At 47.8% G+C, this 27,033-nt stretch overlaps 34 non-coding genes across 34 annotated transcripts; all 34 read right to left on the reverse strand.

Annotated features, from left to right (window-relative positions):
• Positions 1 to 160: 160 nt before the first annotated feature.
• On the reverse strand, positions 161 to 233 carry Trnar-ccu (transfer RNA arginine (anticodon CCU)). Its single transcript has one exon. It is a non-coding gene; the product is annotated as a tRNA-Arg (tRNA).
• Positions 234 to 735: 502 nt separating this feature from the next.
• On the reverse strand, positions 736 to 808 carry Trnar-ccu (transfer RNA arginine (anticodon CCU)). The gene has a single exon. It is a non-coding gene; the product is annotated as a tRNA-Arg (tRNA).
• Positions 809 to 1,310: 502 nt separating this feature from the next.
• On the reverse strand, positions 1,311 to 1,383 carry Trnar-ccu (transfer RNA arginine (anticodon CCU)). Its single transcript has one exon. It is a non-coding gene; the product is annotated as a tRNA-Arg (tRNA).
• A 502-nt stretch (positions 1,384 to 1,885) lies between these two features.
• Trnar-ccu (transfer RNA arginine (anticodon CCU)) lies at positions 1,886 to 1,958 on the reverse strand. Its single transcript has one exon. It is a non-coding gene; the product is annotated as a tRNA-Arg (tRNA).
• Positions 1,959 to 2,460: 502 nt separating this feature from the next.
• Positions 2,461 to 2,533, reverse strand: Trnar-ccu (transfer RNA arginine (anticodon CCU)). Its single transcript has one exon. It is a non-coding gene; the product is annotated as a tRNA-Arg (tRNA).
• A 502-nt stretch (positions 2,534 to 3,035) lies between these two features.
• Trnar-ccu (transfer RNA arginine (anticodon CCU)) lies at positions 3,036 to 3,108 on the reverse strand. Its single transcript has one exon. It is a non-coding gene; the product is annotated as a tRNA-Arg (tRNA).
• Positions 3,109 to 3,610: 502 nt separating this feature from the next.
• Trnar-ccu (transfer RNA arginine (anticodon CCU)) lies at positions 3,611 to 3,683 on the reverse strand. Its single transcript has one exon. It is a non-coding gene; the product is annotated as a tRNA-Arg (tRNA).
• Positions 3,684 to 4,185: 502 nt separating this feature from the next.
• Trnar-ccu (transfer RNA arginine (anticodon CCU)) lies at positions 4,186 to 4,258 on the reverse strand. The gene has a single exon. It is a non-coding gene; the product is annotated as a tRNA-Arg (tRNA).
• A 502-nt stretch (positions 4,259 to 4,760) lies between these two features.
• Positions 4,761 to 4,833, reverse strand: Trnar-ccu (transfer RNA arginine (anticodon CCU)). Its single transcript has one exon. It is a non-coding gene; the product is annotated as a tRNA-Arg (tRNA).
• Positions 4,834 to 5,335: 502 nt separating this feature from the next.
• Trnar-ccu (transfer RNA arginine (anticodon CCU)) lies at positions 5,336 to 5,408 on the reverse strand. Its single transcript has one exon. It is a non-coding gene; the product is annotated as a tRNA-Arg (tRNA).
• A 502-nt stretch (positions 5,409 to 5,910) lies between these two features.
• Trnar-ccu (transfer RNA arginine (anticodon CCU)) lies at positions 5,911 to 5,983 on the reverse strand. Its single transcript has one exon. It is a non-coding gene; the product is annotated as a tRNA-Arg (tRNA).
• Positions 5,984 to 6,485: 502 nt separating this feature from the next.
• Trnar-ccu (transfer RNA arginine (anticodon CCU)) lies at positions 6,486 to 6,558 on the reverse strand. Its single transcript has one exon. It is a non-coding gene; the product is annotated as a tRNA-Arg (tRNA).
• A 502-nt stretch (positions 6,559 to 7,060) lies between these two features.
• Positions 7,061 to 7,133, reverse strand: Trnar-ccu (transfer RNA arginine (anticodon CCU)). Its single transcript has one exon. It is a non-coding gene; the product is annotated as a tRNA-Arg (tRNA).
• Positions 7,134 to 7,635: 502 nt separating this feature from the next.
• Positions 7,636 to 7,708, reverse strand: Trnar-ccu (transfer RNA arginine (anticodon CCU)). Its single transcript has one exon. It is a non-coding gene; the product is annotated as a tRNA-Arg (tRNA).
• Positions 7,709 to 8,210: 502 nt separating this feature from the next.
• On the reverse strand, positions 8,211 to 8,283 carry Trnar-ccu (transfer RNA arginine (anticodon CCU)). Its single transcript has one exon. It is a non-coding gene; the product is annotated as a tRNA-Arg (tRNA).
• Positions 8,284 to 8,785: 502 nt separating this feature from the next.
• Trnar-ccu (transfer RNA arginine (anticodon CCU)) lies at positions 8,786 to 8,858 on the reverse strand. Its single transcript has one exon. It is a non-coding gene; the product is annotated as a tRNA-Arg (tRNA).
• A 502-nt stretch (positions 8,859 to 9,360) lies between these two features.
• On the reverse strand, positions 9,361 to 9,433 carry Trnar-ccu (transfer RNA arginine (anticodon CCU)). Its single transcript has one exon. It is a non-coding gene; the product is annotated as a tRNA-Arg (tRNA).
• A 2,106-nt stretch (positions 9,434 to 11,539) lies between these two features.
• Trnar-ccu (transfer RNA arginine (anticodon CCU)) lies at positions 11,540 to 11,612 on the reverse strand. Its single transcript has one exon. It is a non-coding gene; the product is annotated as a tRNA-Arg (tRNA).
• Positions 11,613 to 12,114: 502 nt separating this feature from the next.
• Positions 12,115 to 12,187, reverse strand: Trnar-ccu (transfer RNA arginine (anticodon CCU)). Its single transcript has one exon. It is a non-coding gene; the product is annotated as a tRNA-Arg (tRNA).
• Positions 12,188 to 12,689: 502 nt separating this feature from the next.
• Positions 12,690 to 12,762, reverse strand: Trnar-ccu (transfer RNA arginine (anticodon CCU)). Its single transcript has one exon. It is a non-coding gene; the product is annotated as a tRNA-Arg (tRNA).
• Positions 12,763 to 13,264: 502 nt separating this feature from the next.
• Trnar-ccu (transfer RNA arginine (anticodon CCU)) lies at positions 13,265 to 13,337 on the reverse strand. The gene has a single exon. It is a non-coding gene; the product is annotated as a tRNA-Arg (tRNA).
• A 502-nt stretch (positions 13,338 to 13,839) lies between these two features.
• On the reverse strand, positions 13,840 to 13,912 carry Trnar-ccu (transfer RNA arginine (anticodon CCU)). The gene has a single exon. It is a non-coding gene; the product is annotated as a tRNA-Arg (tRNA).
• Positions 13,913 to 14,414: 502 nt separating this feature from the next.
• On the reverse strand, positions 14,415 to 14,487 carry Trnar-ccu (transfer RNA arginine (anticodon CCU)). The gene has a single exon. It is a non-coding gene; the product is annotated as a tRNA-Arg (tRNA).
• A 6,439-nt stretch (positions 14,488 to 20,926) lies between these two features.
• Positions 20,927 to 20,999, reverse strand: Trnar-ccu (transfer RNA arginine (anticodon CCU)). The gene has a single exon. It is a non-coding gene; the product is annotated as a tRNA-Arg (tRNA).
• Positions 21,000 to 21,501: 502 nt separating this feature from the next.
• Trnar-ccu (transfer RNA arginine (anticodon CCU)) lies at positions 21,502 to 21,574 on the reverse strand. The gene has a single exon. It is a non-coding gene; the product is annotated as a tRNA-Arg (tRNA).
• A 502-nt stretch (positions 21,575 to 22,076) lies between these two features.
• On the reverse strand, positions 22,077 to 22,149 carry Trnar-ccu (transfer RNA arginine (anticodon CCU)). Its single transcript has one exon. It is a non-coding gene; the product is annotated as a tRNA-Arg (tRNA).
• Positions 22,150 to 22,651: 502 nt separating this feature from the next.
• Trnar-ccu (transfer RNA arginine (anticodon CCU)) lies at positions 22,652 to 22,724 on the reverse strand. The gene has a single exon. It is a non-coding gene; the product is annotated as a tRNA-Arg (tRNA).
• Positions 22,725 to 23,226: 502 nt separating this feature from the next.
• Trnar-ccu (transfer RNA arginine (anticodon CCU)) lies at positions 23,227 to 23,299 on the reverse strand. Its single transcript has one exon. It is a non-coding gene; the product is annotated as a tRNA-Arg (tRNA).
• A 502-nt stretch (positions 23,300 to 23,801) lies between these two features.
• On the reverse strand, positions 23,802 to 23,874 carry Trnar-ccu (transfer RNA arginine (anticodon CCU)). The gene has a single exon. It is a non-coding gene; the product is annotated as a tRNA-Arg (tRNA).
• Positions 23,875 to 24,376: 502 nt separating this feature from the next.
• Trnar-ccu (transfer RNA arginine (anticodon CCU)) lies at positions 24,377 to 24,449 on the reverse strand. The gene has a single exon. It is a non-coding gene; the product is annotated as a tRNA-Arg (tRNA).
• A 502-nt stretch (positions 24,450 to 24,951) lies between these two features.
• On the reverse strand, positions 24,952 to 25,024 carry Trnar-ccu (transfer RNA arginine (anticodon CCU)). The gene has a single exon. It is a non-coding gene; the product is annotated as a tRNA-Arg (tRNA).
• Positions 25,025 to 25,526: 502 nt separating this feature from the next.
• Positions 25,527 to 25,599, reverse strand: Trnar-ccu (transfer RNA arginine (anticodon CCU)). The gene has a single exon. It is a non-coding gene; the product is annotated as a tRNA-Arg (tRNA).
• A 502-nt stretch (positions 25,600 to 26,101) lies between these two features.
• Trnar-ccu (transfer RNA arginine (anticodon CCU)) lies at positions 26,102 to 26,174 on the reverse strand. The gene has a single exon. It is a non-coding gene; the product is annotated as a tRNA-Arg (tRNA).
• A 502-nt stretch (positions 26,175 to 26,676) lies between these two features.
• On the reverse strand, positions 26,677 to 26,749 carry Trnar-ccu (transfer RNA arginine (anticodon CCU)). The gene has a single exon. It is a non-coding gene; the product is annotated as a tRNA-Arg (tRNA).
• Between the last annotated feature and the right edge of the window lie 284 nt (positions 26,750 to 27,033).

Raw genomic sequence — 27,033 nt, forward strand, 5'->3', positions numbered from 1 at the left:
GATTGATAATGGCCATCGTTTCGTTTCAGGTTGTCAGTAAGTGCGTATTTTCATATCGTCGTCATACCTGTGATACCTGTAAGCACTCACAAACACCAACTTTCTCAACTATTACACCTCTACGTGGTGAGACTGATTTTGCCCCAGTGAGTAAAACGTGTACCTCTGGTGGGACTCGAACCCACAATCCCCGGTTTAGGAGACCGATGCCTTATCCATTAGGCCACAGAGGCTGACTGGCGTTAAGCTGGCGGTGTCCTCGCTCAAATCAACACTTGCCAAGTGTACCCTTCCTGATGCGCTACTCTACGTCTGCAGAGAGTCAGGACGTCGCATGAGCCTTTCCTGTGTGCCTGTACATACTCAGACGTATCGAAGTCCAGCCACCTACTTTCTGCTGGCAATTCTTATACCTGCCGTCTTAGGCTATTCCCTTTCTGAACTGTAAGTCCTGCACACAAGACAGGTAAGTGACTATTCATATGGGTCATACCGTTTACCAACAAGTAATTTTAAAATAGCGTTTCCTTTCACAGCGCCATCACGCTTTGAAACACTTCCGCGGCTAACAGGTCGATTGATAATGGCCATCGTTTCGTTTCAGGTTGTCAGTAAGTGCGTATTTTCATATCGTCGTCATACCTGTGATACCTGTAAGCACTCACAAACACCAACTTTCTCAACTATTACACCTCTACGTGGTGAGACTGATTTTGCCCCAGTGAGTAAAACGTGTACCTCTGGTGGGACTCGAACCCACAATCCCCGGTTTAGGAGACCGATGCCTTATCCATTAGGCCACAGAGGCTGACTGGCGTTAAGCTGGCGGTGTCCTCGCTCAAATCAACACTTGCCAAGTGTACCCTTCCTGATGCGCTACTCTACGTCTGCAGAGAGTCAGGACGTCGCATGAGCCTTTCCTGTGTGCCTGTACATACTCAGACGTATCGAAGTCCAGCCACCTACTTTCTGCTGGCAATTCTTATACCTGCCGTCTTAGGCTATTCCCTTTCTGAACTGTAAGTCCTGCACACAAGACAGGTAAGTGACTATTCATATGGGTCATACCGTTTACCAACAAGTAATTTTAAAATAGCGTTTCCTTTCACAGCGCCATCACGCTTTGAAACACTTCCGCGGCTAACAGGTCGATTGATAATGGCCATCGTTTCGTTTCAGGTTGTCAGTAAGTGCGTATTTTCATATCGTCGTCATACCTGTGATACCTGTAAGCACTCACAAACACCAACTTTCTCAACTATTACACCTCTACGTGGTGAGACTGATTTTGCCCCAGTGAGTAAAACGTGTACCTCTGGTGGGACTCGAACCCACAATCCCCGGTTTAGGAGACCGATGCCTTATCCATTAGGCCACAGAGGCTGACTGGCGTTAAGCTGGCGGTGTCCTCGCTCAAATCAACACTTGCCAAGTGTACCCTTCCTGATGCGCTACTCTACGTCTGCAGAGAGTCAGGACGTCGCATGAGCCTTTCCTGTGTGCCTGTACATACTCAGACGTATCGAAGTCCAGCCACCTACTTTCTGCTGGCAATTCTTATACCTGCCGTCTTAGGCTATTCCCTTTCTGAACTGTAAGTCCTGCACACAAGACAGGTAAGTGACTATTCATATGGGTCATACCGTTTACCAACAAGTAATTTTAAAATAGCGTTTCCTTTCACAGCGCCATCACGCTTTGAAACACTTCCGCGGCTAACAGGTCGATTGATAATGGCCATCGTTTCGTTTCAGGTTGTCAGTAAGTGCGTATTTTCATATCGTCGTCATACCTGTGATACCTGTAAGCACTCACAAACACCAACTTTCTCAACTATTACACCTCTACGTGGTGAGACTGATTTTGCCCCAGTGAGTAAAACGTGTACCTCTGGTGGGACTCGAACCCACAATCCCCAGTTTAGGAGACCGATGCCTTATCCATTAGGCCACAGAGGCTGACTGGCGTTAAGCTGGCGGTGTCCTCGCTCAAATCAACACTTGCCAAGTGTACCCTTCCTGATGCGCTACTCTACGTCTGCAGAGAGTCAGGACGTCGCATGAGCCTTTCCTGTGTGCCTGTACATACTCAGACGTATCGAAGTCCAGCCACCTACTTTCTGCTGGCAATTCTTATACCTGCCGTCTTAGGCTATTCCCTTTCTGAACTGTAAGTCCTGCACACAAGACAGGTAAGTGACTATTCATATGGGTCATACCGTTTACCAACAAGTAATTTTAAAATAGCGTTTCCTTTCACAGCGCCATCACGCTTTGAAACACTTCCGCGGCTAACAGGTCGATTGATAATGGCCATCGTTTCGTTTCAGGTTGTCAGTAAGTGCGTATTTTCATATCGTCGTCGTACCTGTGATACCTGTAAGCACTCACAAACACCAACTTTCTCAACTATTACACCTCTACGTGGTGAGACTGATTTTGCCCCAGTGAGTAAAACGTGTACCTCTGGTGGGACTCGAACCCACAATCCCCGGTTTAGGAGACCGATGCCTTATCCATTAGGCCACAGAGGCTGACTGGCGTTAAGCTGGCGGTGTCCTCGCTCAAATCAACACTTGCCAAGTGTACCCTTCCTGATGCGCTACTCTACGTCTGCAGAGAGTCAGGACGTCGCATGAGCCTTTCCTGTGTGCCTGTACATACTCAGACGTATCGAAGTCCAGCCACCTACTTTCTGCTGGCAATTCTTATACCTGCCGTCTTAGGCTATTCCCTTTCTGAACTGTAAGTCCTGCACACAAGACAGGTAAGTGACTATTCATATGGGTCATACCGTTTACCAACAAGTAATTTTAAAATAGCGTTTCCTTTCACAGCGCCATCACGCTTTGAAACACTTCCGCGGCTAACAGGTCGATTGATAATGGCCATCGTTTCGTTTCAGGTTGTCAGTAAGTGCGTATTTTCATATCGTCGTCGTACCTGTGATACCTGTAAGCACTCACAAACACCAACTTTCTCAACTATTACACCTCTACGTGGTGAGACTGATTTTGCCCCAGTGAGTAAAACGTGTACCTCTGGTGGGACTCGAACCCACAATCCCCGGTTTAGGAGACCGATGCCTTATCCATTAGGCCACAGAGGCTGACTGGCGTTAAGCTGGCGGTGTCCTCGCTCAAATCAACACTTGCCAAGTGTACCCTTCCTGATGCGCTACTCTACGTCTGCAGAGAGTCAGGACGTCGCATGAGCCTTTCCTGTGTGCCTGTACATACTCAGACGTATCGAAGTCCAGCCACCTACTTTCTGCTGGCAATTCTTATACCTGCCGTCTTAGGCTATTCCCTTTCTGAACTGTAAGTCCTGCACACAAGACAGGTAAGTGACTATTCATATGGGTCATACCGTTTACCAACAAGTAATTTTAAAATAGCGTTTCCTTTCACAGCGCCATCACGCTTTGAAACACTTCCGCGGCTAACAGGTCGATTGATAATGGCCATCGTTTCGTTTCAGGTTGTCAGTAAGTGCGTATTTTCATATCGTCGTCATACCTGTGATACCTGTAAGCACTCACAAACACCAACTTTCTCAACTATTACACCTCTACGTGGTGAGACTGATTTTGCCCCAGTGAGTAAAACGTGTACCTCTGGTGGGACTCGAACCCACAATCCCCGGTTTAGGAGACCGATGCCTTATCCATTAGGCCACAGAGGCTGACTGGCGTTAAGCTGGCGGTGTCCTCGCTCAAATCAACACTTGCCAAGTGTACCCTTCCTGATGCGCTACTCTACGTCTGCAGAGAGTCAGGACGTCGCATGAGCCTTTCCTGTGTGCCTGTACATACTCAGACGTATCGAAGTCCAGCCACCTACTTTCTGCTGGCAATTCTTATACCTGCCGTCTTAGGCTATTCCCTTTCTGAACTGTAAGTCCTGCACACAAGACAGGTAAGTGACTATTCATATGGGTCATACCGTTTACCAACAAGTAATTTTAAAATAGCGTTTCCTTTCACAGCGCCATCACGCTTTGAAACACTTCCGCGGCTAACAGGTCGATTGATAATGGCCATCGTTTCGTTTCAGGTTGTCAGTAAGTGCGTATTTTCATATCGTCGTCATACCTGTGATACCTGTAAGCACTCACAAACACCAACTTTCTCAACTATTACACCTCTACGTGGTGAGACTGATTTTGCCCCAGTGAGTAAAACGTGTACCTCTGGTGGGACTCGAACCCACAATCCCCGATTTAGGAGACCGATGCCTTATCCATTAGGCCACAGAGGCTGACTGGCGTTAAGCTGGCGGTGTCCTCGCTCAAATCAACACTTGCCAAGTGTACCCTTCCTGATGCGCTACTCTACGTCTGCAGAGAGTCAGGACGTCGCATGAGCCTTTCCTGTGTGCCTGTACATACTCAGACGTATCGAAGTCCAGCCACCTACTTTCTGCTGGCAATTCTTATACCTGCCGTCTTAGGCTATTCCCTTTCTGAACTGTAAGTCCTGCACACAAGACAGGTAAGTGACTATTCATATGGGTCATACCGTTTACCAACAAGTAATTTTAAAATAGCGTTTCCTTTCACAGCGCCATCACGCTTTGAAACACTTCCGCGGCTAACAGGTCGATTGATAATGGCCATCGTTTCGTTTCAGGTTGTCAGTAAGTGCGTATTTTCATATCGTCGTCATACCTGTGATACCTGTAAGCACTCACAAACACCAACTTTCTCAACTATTACACCTCTACGTGGTGAGACTGATTTTGCCCCAGTGAGTAAAACGTGTACCTCTGGTGGGACTCGAACCCACAATCCCCGGTTTAGGAGACCGATGCCTTATCCATTAGGCCACAGAGGCTGACTGGCGTTAAGCTGGCGGTATCCTCGCTCAAATCAACACTTGCCAAGTGTACCCTTCCTGATGCGCTACTCTACGTCTGCAGAGAGTCAGGACGTCGCATGAGCCTTTCCTGTGTGCCTGTACATACTCAGACGTATCGAAGTCCAGCCACCTACTTTCTGCTGGCAATTCTTATACCTGCCGTCTTAGGCTATTCCCTTTCTGAACTGTAAGTCCTGCACACAAGACAGGTAAGTGACTATTCATATGGGTCATACCGTTTACCAACAAGTAATTTTAAAATAGCGTTTCCTTTCACAGCGCCATCACGCTTTGAAACACTTCCGCGGCTAACAGGTCGATTGATAATGGCCATCGTTTCGTTTCAGGTTGTCAGTAAGTGCGTATTTTCATATCGTCGTCATACCTGTGATACCTGTAAGCACTCACAAACACCAACTTTCTCAACTATTACACCTCTACGTGGTGAGACTGATTTTGCCCCAGTGAGTAAAACGTGTACCTCTGGTGGGACTCGAACCCACAATCCCCGGTTTAGGAGACCGATGCCTTATCCATTAGGCCACAGAGGCTGACTGGCGTTAAGCTGGCGGTGTCCTCGCTCAAATCAACACTTGCCAAGTGTACCCTTCCTGATGCGCTACTCTACGTCTGCAGAGAGTCAGGACGTCGCATGAGCCTTTCCTGTGTGCCTGTACATACTCAGACGTATCGAAGTCCAGCCACCTACTTTCTGCTGGCAATTCTTATACCTGCCGTCTTAGGCTATTCCCTTTCTGAACTGTAAGTCCTGCACACAAGACAGGTAAGTGACTATTCATATGGGTCATACCGTTTACCAACAAGTAATTTTAAAATAGCGTTTCCTTTCACAGCGCCATCACGCTTTGAAACACTTCCGCGGCTAACAGGTCGATTGATAATGGCCATCGTTTCGTTTCAGGTTGTCAGTAAGTGCGTATTTTCATATCGTCGTCATACCTGTGATACCTGTAAGCACTCACAAACACCAACTTTCTCAACTATTACACCTCTACGTGGTGAGACTGATTTTGCCCCAGTGAGTAAAACGTGTACCTCTGGTGGGACTCGAACCCACAATCCCCGGTTTAGGAGACCGATGCCTTATCCATTAGGCCACAGAGGCTGACTGGCGTTAAGCTGGCGGTGTCCTCGCTCAAATCAACACTTGCCAAGTGTACCCTTCCTGATGCGCTACTCTACGTCTGCAGAGAGTCAGGACGTCGCATGAGCCTTTCCTGTGTGCCTGTACATACTCAGACGTATCGAAGTCCAGCCACCTACTTTCTGCTGGCAATTCTTATACCTGCCGTCTTAGGCTATTCCCTTTCTGAACTGTAAGTCCTGCACACAAGACAGGTAAGTGACTATTCATATGGGTCATACCGTTTACCAACAAGTAATTTTAAAATAGCGTTTCCTTTCACAGCGCCATCACGCTTTGAAACACTTCCGCGGCTAACAGGTCGATTGATAATGGCCATCGTTTCGTTTCAGGTTGTCAGTAAGTGCGTATTTTCATATCGTCGTCATACCTGTGATACCTGTAAGCACTCACAAACACCAACTTTCTCAACTATTACACCTCTACGTGGTGAGACTGATTTTGCCCCAGTGAGTAAAACGTGTACCTCTGGTGGGACTCGAACCCACAATCCCCGGTTTAGGAGACCGATGCCTTATCCATTAGGCCACAGAGGCTGACTGGCGTTAAGCTGGCGGTGTCCTCGCTCAAATCAACACTTGCCAAGTGTACCCTTCCTGATGCGCTACTCTACGTCTGCAGAGAGTCAGGACGTCGCATGAGCCTTTCCTGTGTGCCTGTACATACTCAGACGTATCGAAGTCCAGCCACCTACTTTCTGCTGGCAATTCTTATACCTGCCGTCTTAGGCTATTCCCTTTCTGAACTGTAAGTCCTGCACACAAGACAGGTAAGTGACTATTCATATGGGTCATACCGTTTACCAACAAGTAATTTTAAAATAGCGTTTCCTTTCACAGCGCCATCACGCTTTGAAACACTTCCGCGGCTAACAGGTCGATTGATAATGGCCATCGTTTCGTTTCAGGTTGTCAGTAAGTGCGTATTTTCATATCGTCGTCATACCTGTGATACCTGTAAGCACTCACAAACACCAACTTTCTCAACTATTACACCTCTACGTGGTGAGACTGATTTTGCCCCAGTGAGTAAAACGTGTACCTCTGGTGGGACTCGAACCCACAATCCCCGGTTTAGGAGACCGATGCCTTATCCATTAGGCCACAGAGGCTGACTGGCGTTAAGCTGGCGGTGTCCTCGCTCAAATCAACACTTGCCAAGTGTACCCTTCCTGATGCGCTACTCTACGTCTGCAGAGAGTCAGGACGTCGCATGAGCCTTTCCTGTGTGCCTGTACATACTCAGACGTATCGAAGTCCAGCCACCTACTTTCTGCTGGCAATTCTTATACCTGCCGTCTTAGGCTATTCCCTTTCTGAACTGTAAGTCCTGCACACAAGACAGGTAAGTGACTATTCATATGGGTCATACCGTTTACCAACAAGTAATTTTAAAATAGCGTTTCCTTTCACAGCGCCATCACGCTTTGAAACACTTCCGCGGCTAACAGGTCGATTGATAATGGCCATCGTTTCGTTTCAGGTTGTCAGTAAGTGCGTATTTTCATATCGTCGTCATACCTGTGATACCTGTAAGCACTCACAAACACCAACTTTCTCAACTATTACACCTCTACGTGGTGAGACTGATTTTGCCCCAGTGAGTAAAACGTGTACCTCTGGTGGGACTCGAACCCACAATCCCCGGTTTAGGAGACCGATGCCTTATCCATTAGGCCACAGAGGCTGACTGGCGTTAAGCTGGCGGTGTCCTCGCTCAAATCAACACTTGCCAAGTGTACCCTTCCTGATGCGCTACTCTACGTCTGCAGAGAGTCAGGACGTCGCATGAGCCTTTCCTGTGTGCCTGTACATACTCAGACGTATCGAAGTCCAGCCACCTACTTTCTGCTGGCAATTCTTATACCTGCCGTCTTAGGCTATTCCCTTTCTGAACTGTAAGTCCTGCACACAAGACAGGTAAGTGACTATTCATATGGGTCATACCGTTTACCAACAAGTAATTTTAAAATAGCGTTTCCTTTCACAGCGCCATCACGCTTTGAAACACTTCCGCGGCTAACAGGTCGATTGATAATGGCCATCGTTTCGTTTCAGGTTGTCAGTAAGTGCGTATTTTCATATCGTCGTCATACCTGTGATACCTGTAAGCACTCACAAACACCAACTTTCTCAACTATTACACCTCTACGTGGTGAGACTGATTTTGCCCCAGTGAGTAAAACGTGTACCTCTGGTGGGACTCGAACCCACAATCCCCGGTTTAGGAGACCGATGCCTTATCCATTAGGCCACAGAGGCTGACTGGCGTTAAGCTGGCGGTGTCCTCGCTCAAATCAACACTTGCCAAGTGTACCCTTCCTGATGCGCTACTCTACGTCTGCAGAGAGTCAGGACGTCGCATGAGCCTTTCCTGTGTGCCTGTACATACTCAGACGTATCGAAGTCCAGCCACCTACTTTCTGCTGGCAATTCTTATACCTGCCGTCTTAGGCTATTCCCTTTCTGAACTGTAAGTCCTGCACACAAGACAGGTAAGTGACTATTCATATGGGTCATACCGTTTACCAACAAGTAATTTTAAAATAGCGTTTCCTTTCACAGCGCCATCACGCTTTGAAACACTTCCGCGGCTAACAGGTCGATTGATAATGGCCATCGTTTCGTTTCAGGTTGTCAGTAAGTGCGTATTTTCATATCGTCGTCATACCTGTGATACCTGTAAGCACTCACAAACACCAACTTTCTCAACTATTACACCTCTACGTGGTGAGACTGATTTTGCCCCAGTGAGTAAAACGTGTACCTCTGGTGGGACTCGAACCCACAATCCCCGGTTTAGGAGACCGATGCCTTATCCATTAGGCCACAGAGGCTGACTGGCGTTAAGCTGGCGGTGTCCTCGCTCAAATCAACACTTGCCAAGTGTACCCTTCCTGATGCGCTACTCTACGTCTGCAGAGAGTCAGGACGTCGCATGAGCCTTTCCTGTGTGCCTGTACATACTCAGACGTATCGAAGTCCAGCCACCTACTTTCTGCTGGCAATTCTTATACCTGCCGTCTTAGGCTATTCCCTTTCTGAACTGTAAGTCCTGCACACAAGACAGGTAAGTGACTATTCATATGGGTCATACCGTTTACCAACAAGTAATTTTAAAATAGCGTTTCCTTTCACAGCGCCATCACGCTTTGAAACACTTCCGCGGCTAACAGGTCGATTGATAATGGCCATCGTTTCGTTTCAGGTTGTCAGTAAGTGCGTATTTTCATATCGTCGTCATACCTGTGATACCTGTAAGCACTCACAAACACCAACTTTCTCAACTATTACACCTCTACGTGGTGAGACTGATTTTGCCCCAGTGAGTAAAACGTGTACCTCTGGTGGGACTCGAACCCACAATCCCCGGTTTAGGAGACCGATGCCTTATCCATTAGGCCACAGAGGCTGACTGGCGTTAAGCTGGCGGTGTCCTCGCTCAAATCAACACTTGCCAAGTGTACCCTTCCTGATGCGCTACTCTACGTCTGCAGAGAGTCAGGACGTCGCATGAGCCTTTCCTGTGTGCCTGTACATACTCAGACGTATCGAAGTCCAGCCACCTACTTTCTGCTGGCAATTCTTATACCTGCCGTCTTAGGCTATTCCCTTTCTGAACTGTAAGTCCTGCACACAAGACAGGTAAGTGACTATTCATATGGGTCATACCGTTTACCAACAAGTAATTTTAAAATAGCGTTTCCTTTCACAGCGCCATCACGCTTTGAAACACTTCCGCGGCTAACAGGTCGATTGATAATGGCCATCGTTTCGTTTCAGGTTGTCAGTAAGTGCGTATTTTCATATCGTCGTCATACCTGTGATACCTGTAAGCACTCACAAACACCAACTTTCTCAACTATTACACCTCTACGTGGTGAGACTGATTTTGCCCCAGTGAGTAAAACGTGTACCTCTGGTGGGACTCGAACCCACAATCCCCGGTTTAGGAGACCGATGCCTTATCCATTTTTTTTTTTTTTTTTTTTTTTTTTTTTTTTTTTTTTTTTTTTTTTTTTTTTTTTTTTATTTGCCTCCCTTCTCCCCACATAGCCCATCCAATCGCTCACCTTTTCTGCCTTCGTCGGCTAGCTTCTACGCTTTAAATTTTTTTTTTTTTTTTTTTTTTTTTTTTTTTTTTTTTTTTTTTGTGGAAATGGTATAACATAAAGTAAATGAAAACAAAAGGGATGAGTGGCTTCGACTCATGAATGCCATCTCCGAGAAGAAATCCTCTGTATGTTCCGCCTCCATCGGCATTGTGGTTGTTCGTGATTTTTCTCAAATTACCTTTGGCAACCGTACCTTAGTGGCCCTCTTACGTCGGAAAACTGTAAGGTCGGCTTCTCGGGTTGCAATGTGTTCACTCCGTTGCGAGTTCGTCCTGTTTCATCGTGAGGTCTCTTCTCTTCACTGTCCTGTCTTGTCTACTCTTAGCTTTACACCCACCAGTTCTGTGGGGGATCCATGATCGCTTTGATTAGAAAATTTGCGTATTCCTGTTTATAATGTGGAAGTTTGCGAAGTCCATCGTGCTGTGTTTGTAAATATGTCGAAAAGTCTCCAATGCTACGTTCTGAGTTTGTAATAATATAGTAGATTGCTTGTCCTTTCAGCCAGTTTACGGCATTTCGTTTCGTGGTAGGGTAGAGGTCATCGTCCGGTAGAAGTAGACTCTTAAGGGTGATGGCTTGAGGGGACGTGCGTTGTAGAAATGCCAAGAGGTTTCTAACCGCTTTCCAGATGTCATGCGCCGTACCGCATACGAATGTGTGTTCATCAGTATCTTGCACGTTACAGGTTGCACAAAGGGAAGTATCAGCCAAATGTATCGAATGTAAGCGGGAAGTCGTGGGAAGTTTCCTATTGACCACGTAATACCACAATGCTCTCACTCCCGTTGGCAAATGTGGATGATGAACACTTCTCCATACACGTGGCCAGACTGCCTCGGGGTACTTAACTTCAATACTGTTTCGAGCGTGCGTCGTGAGTCCATTAGGCCACAGAGGCTGACTGGCGTTAAGCTGGCGGTGTCCTCGCTCAAATCAACACTTGCCAAGTGTACCCTTCCTGATGCGCTACTCTACGTCTGCAGAGAGTCAGGACGTCGCATGAGCCTTTCCTGTGTGCCTGTACATACTCAGACGTATCGAAGTCCAGCCACCTACTTTCTGCTGGCAATTCTTATACCTGCCGTCTTAGGCTATTCCCTTTCTGAACTGTAAGTCCTGCACACAAGACAGGTAAGTGACTATTCATATGGGTCATACCGTTTACCAACAAGTAATTTTAAAATAGCGTTTCCTTTCACAGCGCCATCACGCTTTGAAACACTTCCGCGGCTAACAGGTCGATTGATAATGGCCATCGTTTCGTTTCAGGTTGTCAGTAAGTGCGTATTTTCATATCGTCGTCATACCTGTGATACCTGTAAGCACTCACAAACACCAACTTTCTCAACTATTACACCTCTACGTGGTGAGACTGATTTTGCCCCAGTGAGTAAAACGTGTACCTCTGGTGGGACTCGAACCCACAATCCCCGGTTTAGGAGACCGATGCCTTATCCATTAGGCCACAGAGGCTGACTGGCGTTAAGCTGGCGGTGTCCTCGCTCAAATCAACACTTGCCAAGTGTACCCTTCCTGATGCGCTACTCTACGTCTGCAGAGAGTCAGGACGTCGCATGAGCCTTTCCTGTGTGCCTGTACATACTCAGACGTATCGAAGTCCAGCCACCTACTTTCTGCTGGCAATTCTTATACCTGCCGTCTTAGGCTATTCCCTTTCTGAACTGTAAGTCCTGCACACAAGACAGGTAAGTGACTATTCATATGGGTCATACCGTTTACCAACAAGTAATTTTAAAATAGCGTTTCCTTTCACAGCGCCATCACGCTTTGAAACACTTCCGCGGCTAACAGGTCGATTGATAATGGCCATCGTTTCGTTTCAGGTTGTCAGTAAGTGCGTATTTTCATATCGTCGTCATACCTGTGATACCTGTAAGCACTCACAAACACCAACTTTCTCAACTATTACACCTCTACGTGGTGAGACTGATTTTGCCCCAGTGAGTAAAACGTGTACCTCTGGTGGGACTCGAACCCACAATCCCCGGTTTAGGAGACCGATGCCTTATCCATTAGGCCACAGAGGCTGACTGGCGTTAAGCTGGCGGTGTCCTCGCTCAAATCAACACTTGCCAAGTGTACCCTTCCTGATGCGCTACTCTACGTCTGCAGAGAGTCAGGACGTCGCATGAGCCTTTCCTGTGTGCCTGTACATACTCAGACGTATCGAAGTCCAGCCACCTACTTTCTGCTGGCAATTCTTATACCTGCCGTCTTAGGCTATTCCCTTTCTGAACTGTAAGTCCTGCACACAAGACAGGTAAGTGACTATTCATATGGGTCATACCGTTTACCAACAAGTAATTTTAAAATAGCGTTTCCTTTCACAGCGCCATCACGCTTTGAAACACTTCCGCGGCTAACAGGTCGATTGATAATGGCCATCGTTTCGTTTCAGGTTGTCAGTAAGTGCGTATTTTCATATCGTCGTCATACCTGTGATACCTGTAAGCACTCACAAACACCAACTTTCTCAACTATTACACCTCTACGTGGTGAGACTGATTTTGCCCCAGTGAGTAAAACGTGTACCTCTGGTGGGACTCGAACCCACAATCCCCGGTTTAGGAGACCGATGCCTTATCCATTAGGCCACAGAGGCTGACTGGCGTTAAGCTGGCGGTGTCCTCGCTCAAATCAACACTTGCCAAGTGTACCCTTCCTGATGCGCTACTCTACGTCTGCAGAGAGTCAGGACGTCGCATGAGCCTTTCCTGTGTGCCTGTACATACTCAGACGTATCGAAGTCCAGCCACCTACTTTCTGCTGGCAATTCTTATACCTGCCGTCTTAGGCTATTCCCTTTCTGAACTGTAAGTCCTGCACACAAGACAGGTAAGTGACTATTCATATGGGTCATACCGTTTACCAACAAGTAATTTTAAAATAGCGTTTCCTTTCACAGCGCCATCACGCTTTGAAACACTTCCGCGGCTAACAGGTCGATTGATAATGGCCATCGTTTCGTTTCAGGTTGTCAGTAAGTGCGTATTTTCATATCGTCGTCATACCTGTGATACCTGTAAGCACTCACAAACACCAACTTTCTCAACTATTACACCTCTACGTGGTGAGACTGATTTTGCCCCAGTGAGTAAAACGTGTACCTCTGGTGGGACTCGAACCCACAATCCCCGGTTTAGGAGACCGATGCCTTATCCATTAGGCCACAGAGGCTGACTGGCGTTAAGCTGGCGGTGTCCTCGCTCAAATCAACACTTGCCAAGTGTACCCTTCCTGATGCGCTACTCTACGTCTGCAGAGAGTCAGGACGTCGCATGAGCCTTTCCTGTGTGCCTGTACATACTCAGACGTATCGAAGTCCAGCCACCTACTTTCTGCTGGCAATTCTTATACCTGCCGTCTTAGGCTATTCCCTTTCTGAACTGTAAGTCCTGCACACAAGACAGGTAAGTGACTATTCATATGGGTCATACCGTTTACCAACAAGTAATTTTAAAATAGCGTTTCCTTTCACAGCGCCATCACGCTTTGAAACACTTCCGCGGCTAACAGGTCGATTGATAATGGCCATCGTTTCGTTTCAGGTTGTCAGTAAGTGCGTATTTTCATATCGTCGTCATACCTGTGATACCTGTAAGCACTCACAAACACCAACTTTCTCAACTATTACACCTCTACGTGGTGAGACTGATTTTGCCCCAGTGAGTAAAACGTGTACCTCTGGTGGGACTCGAACCCACAATCCCCGGTTTAGGAGACCGATGCCTTATCCATTAGGCCACAGAGGCTGACTGGCGTTAAGCTGGCGGTGTCCTCGCTCAAATCAACACTTGCCAAGTGTACCCTTCCTGATGCGCTACTCTACGTCTGCAGAGAGTCAGGACGTCGCATGAGCCTTTCCTGTGTGCCTGTACATACTCAGACGTATCGAAGTCCAGCCACCTACTTTCTGCTGGCAATTCTTATACCTGCCGTCTTAGGCTATTCCCTTTCTGAACTGTAAGTCCTGCACACAAGACAGGTAAGTGACTATTCATATGGGTCATACCGTTTACCAACAAGTAATTTTAAAATAGCGTTTCCTTTCACAGCGCCATCACGCTTTGAAACACTTCCGCGGCTAACAGGTCGATTGATAATGGCCATCGTTTCGTTTCAGGTTGTCAGTAAGTGCGTATTTTCATATCGTCGTCATACCTGTGATACCTGTAAGCACTCACAAACACCAACTTTCTCAACTATTACACCTCTACGTGGTGAGACTGATTTTGCCCCAGTGAGTAAAACGTGTACCTCTGGTGGGACTCGAACCCACAATCCCCGGTTTAGGAGACCGATGCCTTATCCATTAGGCCACAGAGGCTGACTGGCGTTAAGCTGGCGGTGTCCTCGCTCAAATCAACACTTGCCAAGTGTACCCTTCCTGATGCGCTACTCTACGTCTGCAGAGAGTCAGGACGTCGCATGAGCCTTTCCTGTGTGCCTGTACATACTCAGACGTATCGAAGTCCAGCCACCTACTTTCTGCTGGCAATTCTTATACCTGCCGTCTTAGGCTATTCCCTTTCTGAACTGTAAGTCCTGCACACAAGACAGGTAAGTGACTATTCATATGGGTCATACCGTTTACCAACAAGTAATTTTAAAATAGCGTTTCCTTTCACAGCGCCATCACGCTTTGAAACACTTCCGCGGCTAACAGGTCGATTGATAATGGCCATCGTTTCGTTTCAGGTTGTCAGTAAGTGCGTATTTTCATATCGTCGTCATACCTGTGATACCTGTAAGCACTCACAAACACCAACTTTCTCAACTATTACACCTCTACGTGGTGAGACTGATTTTGCCCCAGTGAGTAAAACTTGTACCTCTGGTGGGACTCGAACCCACAATCCCCGGTTTAGGAGACCGATGCCTTATCCATTTTTTTTTTTTTTTTTTTTTTTTTTTTTTTTTTTTTTTTTTTTTTTTTTTTCTTGGGCCTCCCTTCTCCCCACATAGCCCATCCAATCGCTCACCTTTTCTGCCTTCGTCGGCTAGCTTCTACGCTTTAATTTTTTTTTTTTTTTTTTTTTTTTTTTTTTTTTTTTTTTTTTTTTTTTTTTGTGGAAATGGTATAACATAAAGTAAATGAAAACAAAAGGGATGAGTGGCTTCGACTCATGAATGCCATCTCCGAGAAGAAATCCTCTGTATGTTCCGCCTCCATCGGCATTGTGGTTGTTCGTGATTTTTCTCAAATTACCTTTGGCAACCGTACCTTAGTGGCCCTCTTACGTCGGAAAACTGTAAGGTCGGCTTCTCGGGTTGCAATGTGTTCACTCCGTTGCGAGTTCGTCCTGTTTCATCGTGAGGTCTCTTCTCTTCACTGTCCTGTCTTGTCTACTCTTAGCTTTACACCCACCATTTCTGTGGTTGATCCATGATCGCTTTGATTAGAAAATTTGCGTATTCCTGTTTATAATGTGGAAGTTTGCGAAGTCCATCGTGCTGTGTTTGTAAATATGTCGAAAAGTCTCCAATGCTACGTTCTGAGTTTGTAATAATATAGTAGATTGCTTGTCCTTTCAGCCAGTTTACGGCATTTCGTTTCGTGGTAGGGTAGAGGTCATCGTCCGGTAGAAGTAGACTCTTAAGGGTGATGGCTTGAGGGGACGTGCGTTGTAGAAATGCCAAGAGGTTTCTAACCGCTTTCCAGATGTCATGCGCCGTACCGCATACGAATGTGTGTTCATCAGTATCTTGCACGTTACAGGTTGCACAAAGGGAAGTATCAGCCAAATGTATCGAATGTAAGCGGGAAGTCGTGGGAAGTTTCCTATTGACCACGTAATACCACAATGCTCTCACTCCCGTTGGCAAATGTGGATGATGAACACTTCTCCATACACGTGGCCAGACTGCCTCGGGGTACTTAACTTCAATACTGTTTCGAGCGTGCGTCGTGAGCAAATATTTGTACACTGCTCGCACTGTGACTATCTGTTCCTCAGGCATTCCCAGGCGGATGTAGCTATAGTCAAGCAAAAATTGCTTGATATGATGAAGGTCGTCTGGTATGTGATGAACATCCACAGGCGCGTCAAGATTAGCCGGCTTTATTTCGTTCAATAGAAAAGTGGTGATACTATTGGGCGAATTCTTCCATCTGCTAAATGTAGAACTGACGTACAGGGCCCGTGTCTTCGTATAGACGTCGGTGAGGTTGAGACCACCTGACGCCGACGGCAGAGTCAACGTAGAATACTTGACTTTGAAAATGTGGCCGCGGCTGACAAAGTGGCCGAAGGCAGCTAACAATCTGCTTGCCATCGGGAGGGGTAGCGGGAGTACGCGCGCCACATAGTTAACTTTAGAGACGAGATAAATGTTCACCAAGGCCACGCGTTGTATTTCGTCCAGCGACCTGAGGGTATGTTGACGTATGCTCGCGCGCACTGTATTTAGCAAATCTTTGTAATTGATTGCAATCGTGCGTCGGATGTCACGAGTAAATTTCACTCCCAAGCACTTGATGACCGTGATCACCTTGATCTGTCCAGGAATAGGGGCCTTCAATCCGCGACCGATGTTCAGGACACCGGACTTCATTACATTCAACTGAGCCCCCGCCGCCTTCCTATACTGCTCCACTATGTCCATCGCCGTCCGTATCTCAGACGGTGTTCGCACAAGAAAGGCCACATCATCCGCGTAGGCGCGGCATACAAACTTGTGACCATACATCAGGACACCCTGGAGGTGAGAGGTCAGCGCTGTTAATAGCGGCTCGATGGCGATAGCAAACAGCGCCATCGACATAGGGCAGCCCTGTCTGACCGAACTTTCAATAGTTATCGGCCCCACTGATCGCCCGTTGAGCAAAATCGTGGACTGGGAGTGGCGCAGCAGTCGTGCGATGATGGTGAGGAAACGGTGGGGGAAGTTCATTGTCTGCATGGTTTTCAGTAAATACTCATGGTTCACACGGTCGAATGCTTTGTCAAAATCGAGAGCAACCAAGGCGCACGGAATGCGACAGGCGGCAGCTACCGCTATGACGTCGCGATAGTCACACAAGGTGTCGTGAATGTTGCGGCCTATACCGACACTCGTTTGTGGCGGGGCTGTAACCGTGTTCATCACCGGTTTGAGTCTCCTAGCTATAATCCTTGCAAAGATCTTATAATCACAGTTTAGAAGTGTGAGCGGGCGGTAGTGTTTTGCGGATTGCGCCAATGGTGACTTAGGAACCGGTATGATCAAGCCCTCACTGAATTGTCGCGGGATGTCTTTGTCGGGGTCCATTAATTCCTGGCATATGCACGTCAGTTTCGGTAACAACAGTCGTTTAAATGTGCGGTAGAACTCCACCGGTAGGCCGTCTGGACCAGGTGACTTGTTCTCAGGGCCCGTCAGCAGTGCATCTTCTACTTCCTCTTCTGTAGGTTCAGCCAACAATTGAAGTGCTTCCGTCTGATTCACCTTGCGGGATATACCCGACAGTAAAGCCTCCATCGCCTCGTGATCCACAGGGCCAGCGGCGTATAGCGTCGCATAATAGTGCTTCATCGCAGCTGATATCTCACGCTGCTGCAACAACAAACATCCGTCCTCCGTCCGTAGTTCAGTGACCAGTTTCCTGCGGCGACCTGTCCGCTCCTTAAGTACGTGATAGATGGAAGGTTGCTCGCCTGCGACACCGTCACGAAGTCGCGCCCTGACTTTGCACCCGATGAGCTTTTGACGCGTCAGAGCCGTAATCGTGGCTTTTATCCGTTGTATTTCCTGGTGATTGTCTATAATCGACGCGTCCGGGCGGTATAAGTCTCGAAGGACCTGGAAATAGAACTCGACCGTCCTGGTGTACCATTCCTTCCTGTCACGGGAGTATCTCATAAAGGCCTTCCTGATCGTCGGTTTTGCACAGTTTAGCCACCATTCCAACGCCGAGGCATATTGAGAAAACCTTCTCTCACAAGCCGCCCAAGACGCAGCGAAGAGTTCATGGCATGCCTGTTCGTCCAAATGCGATACATTCAACTTCCAGTATCCTCTTCCACGGTACGTCCCTTGGCGTTGGAGGTTGAGTGTACAAATGTACGCCGCGTGGTCAGAGAAGACGGTCGGCCATATCTCCGTCTGCAAAAGTCTTCGACTCAAATCCAGCGTGACGTAAATACGATCGAGTCGGCTGGCGGAGTGAGTCGTGATATGCGTGAATCCTGGCCTATCGCCATTGACGTGTTCCCAGGTATCAATAAAATGAAAGTCCCGTATTATAGCCGCTAGATCCGGACAAGTGTTAAAATGTGGCGTCTGGTCTTTCGGAGATAGGACGCAGTTGTAGTCGCCACCGAATATAATGTGGTCGTAATGGCCTACAAGCAATGGTGCAATAGCATCGTTAAAAAACGCCGCCCGTTGCGGTCTATTACCAGTCCCTGAAGGGGCATAGACGTTGACAATACGAGTATCGTAAATGGTGAGTGCCATACCTCTCGCCGTTGGGAGGTACTCTACGTCAGTCGCTAGTATCCCTTCCTTTGTGAGGATGGCTGTTCCAAGTTCTTGCACAGTCCCGGGATGAGTGAAGGCTATATATCCACTAATCGTGGCGAGGTCTATGTTCTTCACCTCTTGTAGTAAGACCACGTCGAGTTCGGCCGCATATAACATATCACGGAAGGTCTGTAGCTTAAGATTGCTGCTGATACTGTTGATGTTGACAGTCCCTATCCTGTAAGCTTGTGCAGAAGTCATTCGCGGATGGAAGAAAGGAAGGCCTTTTCTGTGACTACACACACTATAGATTAGTGGTCGCTGGGGCGGGGGGGAAGCCCATCCGTATCATCCCCGACCCCGCGCATGACCGCTGTCCCCACACCAACCATAGGATCGTCATTCAAGTCCCCTCCTGGCGGAACGTTTTCCACATCATCGGCCCAGTTGCCGGTCGCCCGGAGGCCAACCTCCGTCGTGTCGCCGTCAAGTGTCTGCATGGGTATGTCATGCGGGGTCACCTCCTGTGTCGCGTGCACTACCATCCGTTCGGTGGGAGGGGTAGGTGGCTCGGCCGTCGCAAGAATGTCCGCCGAAACGAGGACCTGGTGGATGCCATCGTCTTGTGCTACCGGTGTTCCTCCAAGTGTGCGGGCAACCCGCTGAGCCTTTTCTCGCACCTCCTTCGCCGTCTGGTCCGCGTTCGGGGGCGCAATCCGTTGTTTTTTGCGTCTGCGGGGTGAGTGCCGTGGTCGGCCCATCTCATTACCGGAAGATACGGTCTTGTCCGGCTCCTGCGGGCCCACCGGATCCTGGAGCACGACGTTTTCAGCCGCAGCAACTGCGGCATGGCCCTCGTCATCGGGATTTACCTGTTGCTCTGACTGGGCAGCGGATAAGTTTGTCGCCGTTATCTGGTTCGTGACTATGGGCGCAACGTTGGTCTCAGGTGGTGACGGGCGAGGAGCCGCCTCCTCTACTAGTAAGTGGTCCGGTTCCAGTCCTCTGACAGCCGCAACGTAACTTACCGGCAACGACTGCATAGTCGCAGGTCTTTCGGATTCTCCCACTGGTAACTGCGCTATCCTCCGCTGCATGCAGTCCGAGCGAACATGGCCTTCCTTACCACAACCTGAGCACGTTCGGGGTTGCCCGTCATACATGACAATGGCTCTACATCCACTGACGTAGATATACGAAGGGACGTGACGCCGAAGATCAATTTTGATCTGCCGCACCCCATTGAGAACAGGGAAGGTATTGAAAGTTGTCCACTTCTCCGCTGTATGACTTAAGACCGTGCCATATGTAGTAAGAACTTGATTGATCTGCCCTGCAGGCACCTCAAACGGAAGCTCAAAGATCCTAATGGTCCTGACGCCAAGTCCCGCCATTTCAACCGTCACATCCCCCACGTTACCGTCACAATGGGTGAACTTAAATCGACCTCCCGAAGAGGCTATTACTCGTGCACAGCAGTCTGTGTTCGACATCTTCACATAGACTGTTCGGCTAACTATCGACAAATGGATCCCGATAACGTCGCCAAATTGTAACTTCACTACATCGCGCAAAAAGGCCTCTACTTCGTATGGCTTAGGTCGTGCATAATGGTCGTCGAAACGAAATTTCAGTGTATTTGTACGGAAATGAGACTCCATCGTTACCACGTGTACATGATTAAATTCCTCGAGAAACGGCTAGTCCCACCGTGTTGACTCACCACTCGCCGCGGAGCTGGCCGGAACAGCGAGGACGTAAACAGCGCACGTCCGCTCACCTCGCCAGCCGCGAGTAGACTGTCCATTAGGCCACAGAGGCTGACTGGCTTTAAGCTGGCGGTGTGCTCGCTCAAATCAACACTTGCCAAGTGTACCCTTCCTGATGCGCTACTCTACGTCTGCAGAGAGTCGGGACGTCGCATGAGCCTTTCCTGTGTGCCTGTACATACTCATATATTGAAGTCCAGCCACCTACTTTCCGCTGGCAATTCTTATACCTGCCGTCTTAGGCTATTCCCTTTCTGAACTGTAAGTCCTGCACACAAGACAGGTAAGTGACTATTCATATGGGCCATACCGTTTACCAACAAGTAATTTTAAAATAGCGTTTCCTTTCACAGCGCCATCACGCTTTGAAACACTTCCGCAGCTAACAGGTCGATTGATAATGGCCATCGTTTCGTTTCAGGTTGTCAGTAAGTGTGTATTTTCATATCGTCGTCATACCTGTGATACCTGTAAGCACTCACAAACACCAACTTTCTCAACTATTACACCTGTATGTGGTGAGACTGATTTTGCCCCAGTGAGTAAAACGTGTACCTCTGGTGGGACTCGAACCCACAATCCCCGGTTTAGGAGACCGATGCCTTATCCATTAGGCCACAGAGGCTGACTGGCTTTAAGCTGGCGGTGTGCTCGCTCAAATCAACACTTGCCAAGTGTACCCTTCCTGATGCGCTACTCTACGTCTGCAGAGAGTCAGGACGTCGCATGAGCCTTTCCTGTGTGCCTGTACATACTCAGACATATTGAAGTCCAGCCACCTACTTTCCGCTGGCAATTCTTATACCTGCCGTCTTAGGCTATTCCCTTTCTGAACTGTAAGTCCTGCACACAAGACAGGTAAGTGACTATTCATATGGGTCATATCGTTTACCAACAAGTAATTTTAAAATAGCGTTTCCTTTCACAGCGCCATCACGCTTTGAAACACTTCCGCAGCTAACAGGTCGATTGATAATGGCCATCGTTTCGTTTCAGGTTGTCAGTAAGTGTGTATTTTCATATCGTCGTCATACCTGTGATACCTGTAAGCACTCACAAACACCAACTTTCTCAACTATTACACCTGTATGTGGTGGGACTGATTTTGCCCCAGTGAGTAAAACGTGTACCTCTGGTGGGACTCGAACCCACAATCCCCAGTTTAGGAGACCGATGCCTTATCCATTAGGCCACAGAGGCTGACTGGCTTTAAGCTGGCGGTGTGCTCGCTCAAATCAACACTTGCCAAGTGTACCCTTCCTGATGCGCTACTCTACGTCTGCAGAGAGTCGGGACGTCGCATGAGCCTTTCCTGTGTGCCTGTACATACTCAGACATATTGAAGTCCAGCCACCTACTTTCCGCTGGCAATTCTTATACCTGCCATCTTAGGCTATTCCCTTTCTGAACTGTAAGTCCTGCACACAAGACAGGTAAGTGACTATTCATATGGGTCATACCGTTTACCAACAAGTAATTTTAAAATAGCGTTTCCTTTCACAGCGCCATCACGCTTTGAAACACTTCCGCAGCTAACAGGTCGATTGATAATGGCCATCGTTTCGTTTCAGGTTGTCAGTAAGTGTGTATTTTCATATCGTCGTCATACCTGTGATACCTGTAAGCACTCACAAACACCAACTTTCTCAACTATTACACCTGTATGTGGTGAGACTGATTTTGCCCCAGTGAGTAAAACGTGTACCTCTGGTGGGACTCGAACCCACAATCCCCGGTTTAGGAGACCGATGCCTTATCCATTAGGCCACAGAGGCTGACTGGCTTTAAGCTGGCGGTGTGCTCGCTCAAATCAACACTTGCCAAGTGTACCCTTCCTGATGCGCTACTCTACGTCTGCAGAGAGTCGGGACGTCGCATGAGCCTTTCCTGTGTGCCTGTACATACTCAGACATATTGAAGTCCAGCCACCTACTTTCCGCTGGCAATTCTTATACCTGCCGTCTTAGGCTATTCCCTTTCTGAACTGTAAGTCCTGCACACAAGACAGGTAAGTGACTATTCATATGGGTCATACCGTTTACCAACAAGTAATTTTAAAATAGCGTTTCCTTTCACAGCGCCATCACGCTTTGAAACACTTCCGCAGCTAACAGGTCGATTGATAATGGCCATCGTTTCGTTTCAGGTTGTCAGTAAGTGTGTATTTTCATATCGTCGTCATACCTGTGATACCTGTAAGCACTCACAAACACCAACTTTCTCAACTATTACACCTGTATGTGGTGAGACTGATTTTGCCCCAGTGAGTAAAACGTGTACCTCTGGTGGGACTCGAACCCACAATCCCCGGTTTAGGAGACCGATGCCTTATCCATTAGGCCACAGAGGCTGACTGGCTTTAAGCTGGCGGTGTGCTCGCTCAAATCAACACTTGCCAAGTGTACCCTTCCTGATGCGCTACTCTACGTCTGCAGAGAGTCAGGACGTCGCATGAGCCTTTCCTGTGTGCCTGTACATACTCAGACATATTGAAGTCCAGCCACCTACTTTCCGCTGGCAATTCTTATACCTGCCGTCTTAGGCTATTCCCTTTCTGAACTGTAAGTCCTGCACACAAGACAGGTAAGTGACAATTCATATGGGTCATACCGTTTACCAACAAGTAATTTTAAAATAGCGTTTCCTTTCACAGCGCCATCACTCTTTGAAACACTTCCGCAGCTAACAGGTCGATTGATAATGGCCATCGTTTCGTTTCAGGTTGTCAGTAAGTGTGTATTTTCATGTCGTCGTCATACCTGTGATACCTGTAAGCACTCACAAACACCAACTTTCTCAACTATTACACCTGTATGTGGTGAGACTGATTTTGCCCCAGTGAGTAAAACGTGTACCTCTGGTGGGACTCGAACCCACAATCCCCGGTTTAGGAGACCGATGCCTTATCCATTAGGCCACAGAGGCTAACTGGCTTTAAGCTGGCGGTGTGCTCGCTCAAATCAACACTTGCCAAGTGTACCCTTCCTGATGCGCTACTCTACGTCTGCAGAGAGTCGGGACGTCGCATGAGCCTTTCCTGTGTGCCTGTACATACTCAGACATATTGAAGTCCAGCCACCTACTTTCCGCTGGCAATTCTTATACCTGCCGTCTTAGGCTATTCCCTTTCTGAACTGTAAGTCCTGCACACAAGACAGGTAAGTGACTATTCATATGGGTCATACCGTTTACCAACAAGTAATTTTAAAATAGCGTTTCCTTTCACAGCGCCATCACGCTTTGAAACACTTCCGCAGCTAACAGGTCGATTGATAATGGCCATCGTTTCGTTTCAGGTTGTCAGTAAGTGTGTATTTTCATATCGTCGTCATACCTGTGATACCTGTAAGCACTCACAAACACCAACTTTCTCAACTATTACACCTGTATGTGGTGAGACTGATTTTGCCCCAGTGAGTAAAACGTGTACCTCTGGTGGGACTCGAACCCACAATCCCCGGTTTAGGAGACCGATGCCTTATCCATTAGGCCACAGAGGCTGACTGGCTTTAAGCTGGCGGTGTGCTCGCTCAAATCAACACTTGCCAAGTGTACCCTTCCTGATGCGCTACTCTACGTCTGCAGAGAGTCGGGACGTCGCATGAGCCTTTCCTGTGTGCCTGTACATACTCAGACATATTGAAGTCCAGCCACCTACTTTCCGCTGGCAATTCTTATACCTGCCGTCTTAGGCTATTCCCTTTCTGAACTGTAAGTCCTGCACACAAGACAGGTAAGTGACTATTCATATGGGTCATACCGTTTACCAACAAGTAATTTTAAAATAGCGTTTCCTTTCACAGCGCCATCACGCTTTGAAACACTTCCGCAGCTAACAGGTCGATTGATAATGGCCATCGTTTCGTTTCAGGTTGTCAGTAAGTGTGTATTTTCATATCGTCGTCATACCTGTGATACCTGTAAGCACTCACAAACACCAACTTTCTCAACTATTACACCTGTATGTGGTGAGACTGATTTTGCCCCAGTGAGTAAAACGTGTACCTCTGGTGGGACTCGAACCCACAATCCCCGGTTTAGGAGACCGATGCCTTATCCATTACGCCACAGAGGCTGACTGGCTTTAAGCTGGCGGTGTGCTCGCTCAAATCAACACTTGCCAAGTGTACCCTTCCTGATGCGCTACTCTACGTCTGCAGAGAGTCGGGACGTCGCATGAGCCTTTCCTGTGTGCCTGTACATACTCAGACATATTGAAGTCCAGCCACCTACTTTCCGCTGGCAATTCTTATACCTGCCGTCTTAGGCTATTCCCTTTCTGAACTGTAAGTCCTGCACACAAGACAGGTAAGTGACTATTCATATGGGTCATACCGTTTACCAACAAGTAATTTTAAAATAGCGTTTCCTTTCACAGCGCCATCACGCTTTGAAACACTTCCGCAGCTAACAGGTCGATTGATAATGGCCATCGTTTCGTTTCAGGTTGTCAGTAAGTGTGTATTTTCATATCGTCGTCATACCTGTGATACCTGTAAGCACTCACAAACACCAACTTTCTCAACTATTACACCTGTATGTGGTGAGACTGATTTTGCCCCAGTGAGTAAAACGTGTACCTCTGGTGGGACTCGAACCCACAATCCCCGGTTTAGGAGACCGATGCCTTATCCATTAGGCCACAGAGGCTGACTGGCTTTAAGCTGGCGGTGTGCTCGCTCAAATCAACACTTGCCAAGTGTACCCTTCCTGATGCGCTACTCTACGTCTGCAGAGAGTCGGGACGTCGCATGAGCCTTTCCTGTGTGCCTGTACATACTCAGACATATTGAAGTCCAGCCACCTACTTTCCGCTGGCAATTCTTATACCTGCCGTCTTAGGCTATTCCCTTTCTGAACTGTAAGTCCTGCACACAAGACAGGTAAGTGACTATTCATATGGGTCATACCGTTTACCAACAAGTAATTTTAAAATAGCGTTTCCTTTCACAGCGCCATCACGCTTTGAAACACTTCCGCAGCTAACAGGTCGATTGATAATGGCCATCGTTTCGTTTCAGGTTGTCAGTAAGTGTGTATTTTCATATCGTCGTCATACCTGTGATACCTGTAAGCACTCACAAACACCAACTTTCTCAACTATTACACCTGTATGTGGTGAGACTGATTTTGCCCCAGTGAGTAAAACGTGTACCTCTGGTGGGACTCGAACCCACAATCCCCGGTTTAGGAGACCGATGCCTTATCCATTAGGCCACAGAGGCTGACTGGCTTTAAGCTGGCGGTGTGCTCGCTCAAATCAACACTTGCCAAGTGTACCCTTCCTGATGCGCTACTCTACGTCTGCAGAGAGTCGGGACGTCGCATGAGCCTTTCCTGTGTGCCTGTACATACTCAGACATATTGAAGTCCAGCCACCTACTTTCCGCTGGCAATTCTTATACCTGCCGTCTTAGGCTATTCCCTTTCTGAACTGTAAGTCCTGCACACAAGACAGGTAAGTGACTATTCATATGGGTCATACCGTTTACCAACAAGTAATTTTAACATAGCGTTTCCATTCACAGCGCCATCACGCTTTGAAACACTTCCGCAGCTAACAGGTCGATTGATAATGGCCATCGTTTCGTTTCAGGTTGTCAGTAAGTGTGTATTTTCATATCGTCGTCATACCTGTGATACCTGTAAGCACTCACAAACACCAACTTTCTCAACTATTACACCTGTATGTGGTGAGACTGATTTTGCCCCAGTGAGTAAAACGTGTACCTCTGGTGGGACTCGAACCCACAATCCCCGGTTTAGGAGACCGATGCCTTATCCATTAGGCCACAGAGGCTGACTGGCTTTAAGCTGGCGGTGTGCTCGCTCAAATCAACACTTGCCAAGTGTACCCTTCCTGATGCGCTACTCTACGTCTGCAGAGAGTCGGGACGTCGCATGAGCCTTTCCTGTGTGCCTGTACATACTCAGACATATTGAAGTCCAGCCACCTACTTTCCGCTGGCAATTCTTATACCTGCCGTCTTAGGCTATTCCCTTTCTGAACTGTAAGTCCTGCACACAAGACAGGTAAGTGACTATTCATATGGGTCATACCGTTTACCAACAAGTAATTTTAAAATAGCGTTTCCTTTCACAGCGCCATCACGCTTTGAAACACTTCCGCAGCTAACAGGTCGATTGATAATGGCCATCGTTTCGTTTCAGGTTGTCAGTAAGTGTGTATTTTCATATCGTCGTCATACCTGTGATACCTGTAAGCACTCACAAACACCAACTTTCTCAACTATTACACCTGTATGTGGTGAGACTGATTTTGCCCCAGTGAGTAAAACGTGTACCTCTGGTGGGACTCGAACCCACAATCCCCGGTTTAGGAGACCGATGCCTTATCCATTAGGCCACAGAGGCTGACTGGCTTTAAGCTGGCGGTGTGCTCGCTCAAATCAACACTTGCCAAGTGTACCCTTCCTGATGCGCTACTCTACGTCTGCAGAGAGTCGGGACGTCGCATGAGCCTTTCCTGTGTGCCTGTACATACTCAGACATATTGAAGTCCAGCCACCTACTTTCCGCTGGCAATTCTTATACCTGCCGTCTTAGGCTATTCCCTTTCTGAACTGTAAGTCCTGCACACAAGACAGGTAAGTGACTATTCATATGGGTCATACCGTTTACCAACAAGTAATTTTAAA

The sequence above is a fragment of the Schistocerca serialis genome, chromosome 1 (genome assembly GCF_023864345.2).
Source record: "Schistocerca serialis cubense isolate TAMUIC-IGC-003099 chromosome 1, iqSchSeri2.2, whole genome shotgun sequence".
Classification (NCBI taxonomy): Eukaryota; Metazoa; Arthropoda; class Insecta; order Orthoptera; family Acrididae; genus Schistocerca; species Schistocerca serialis.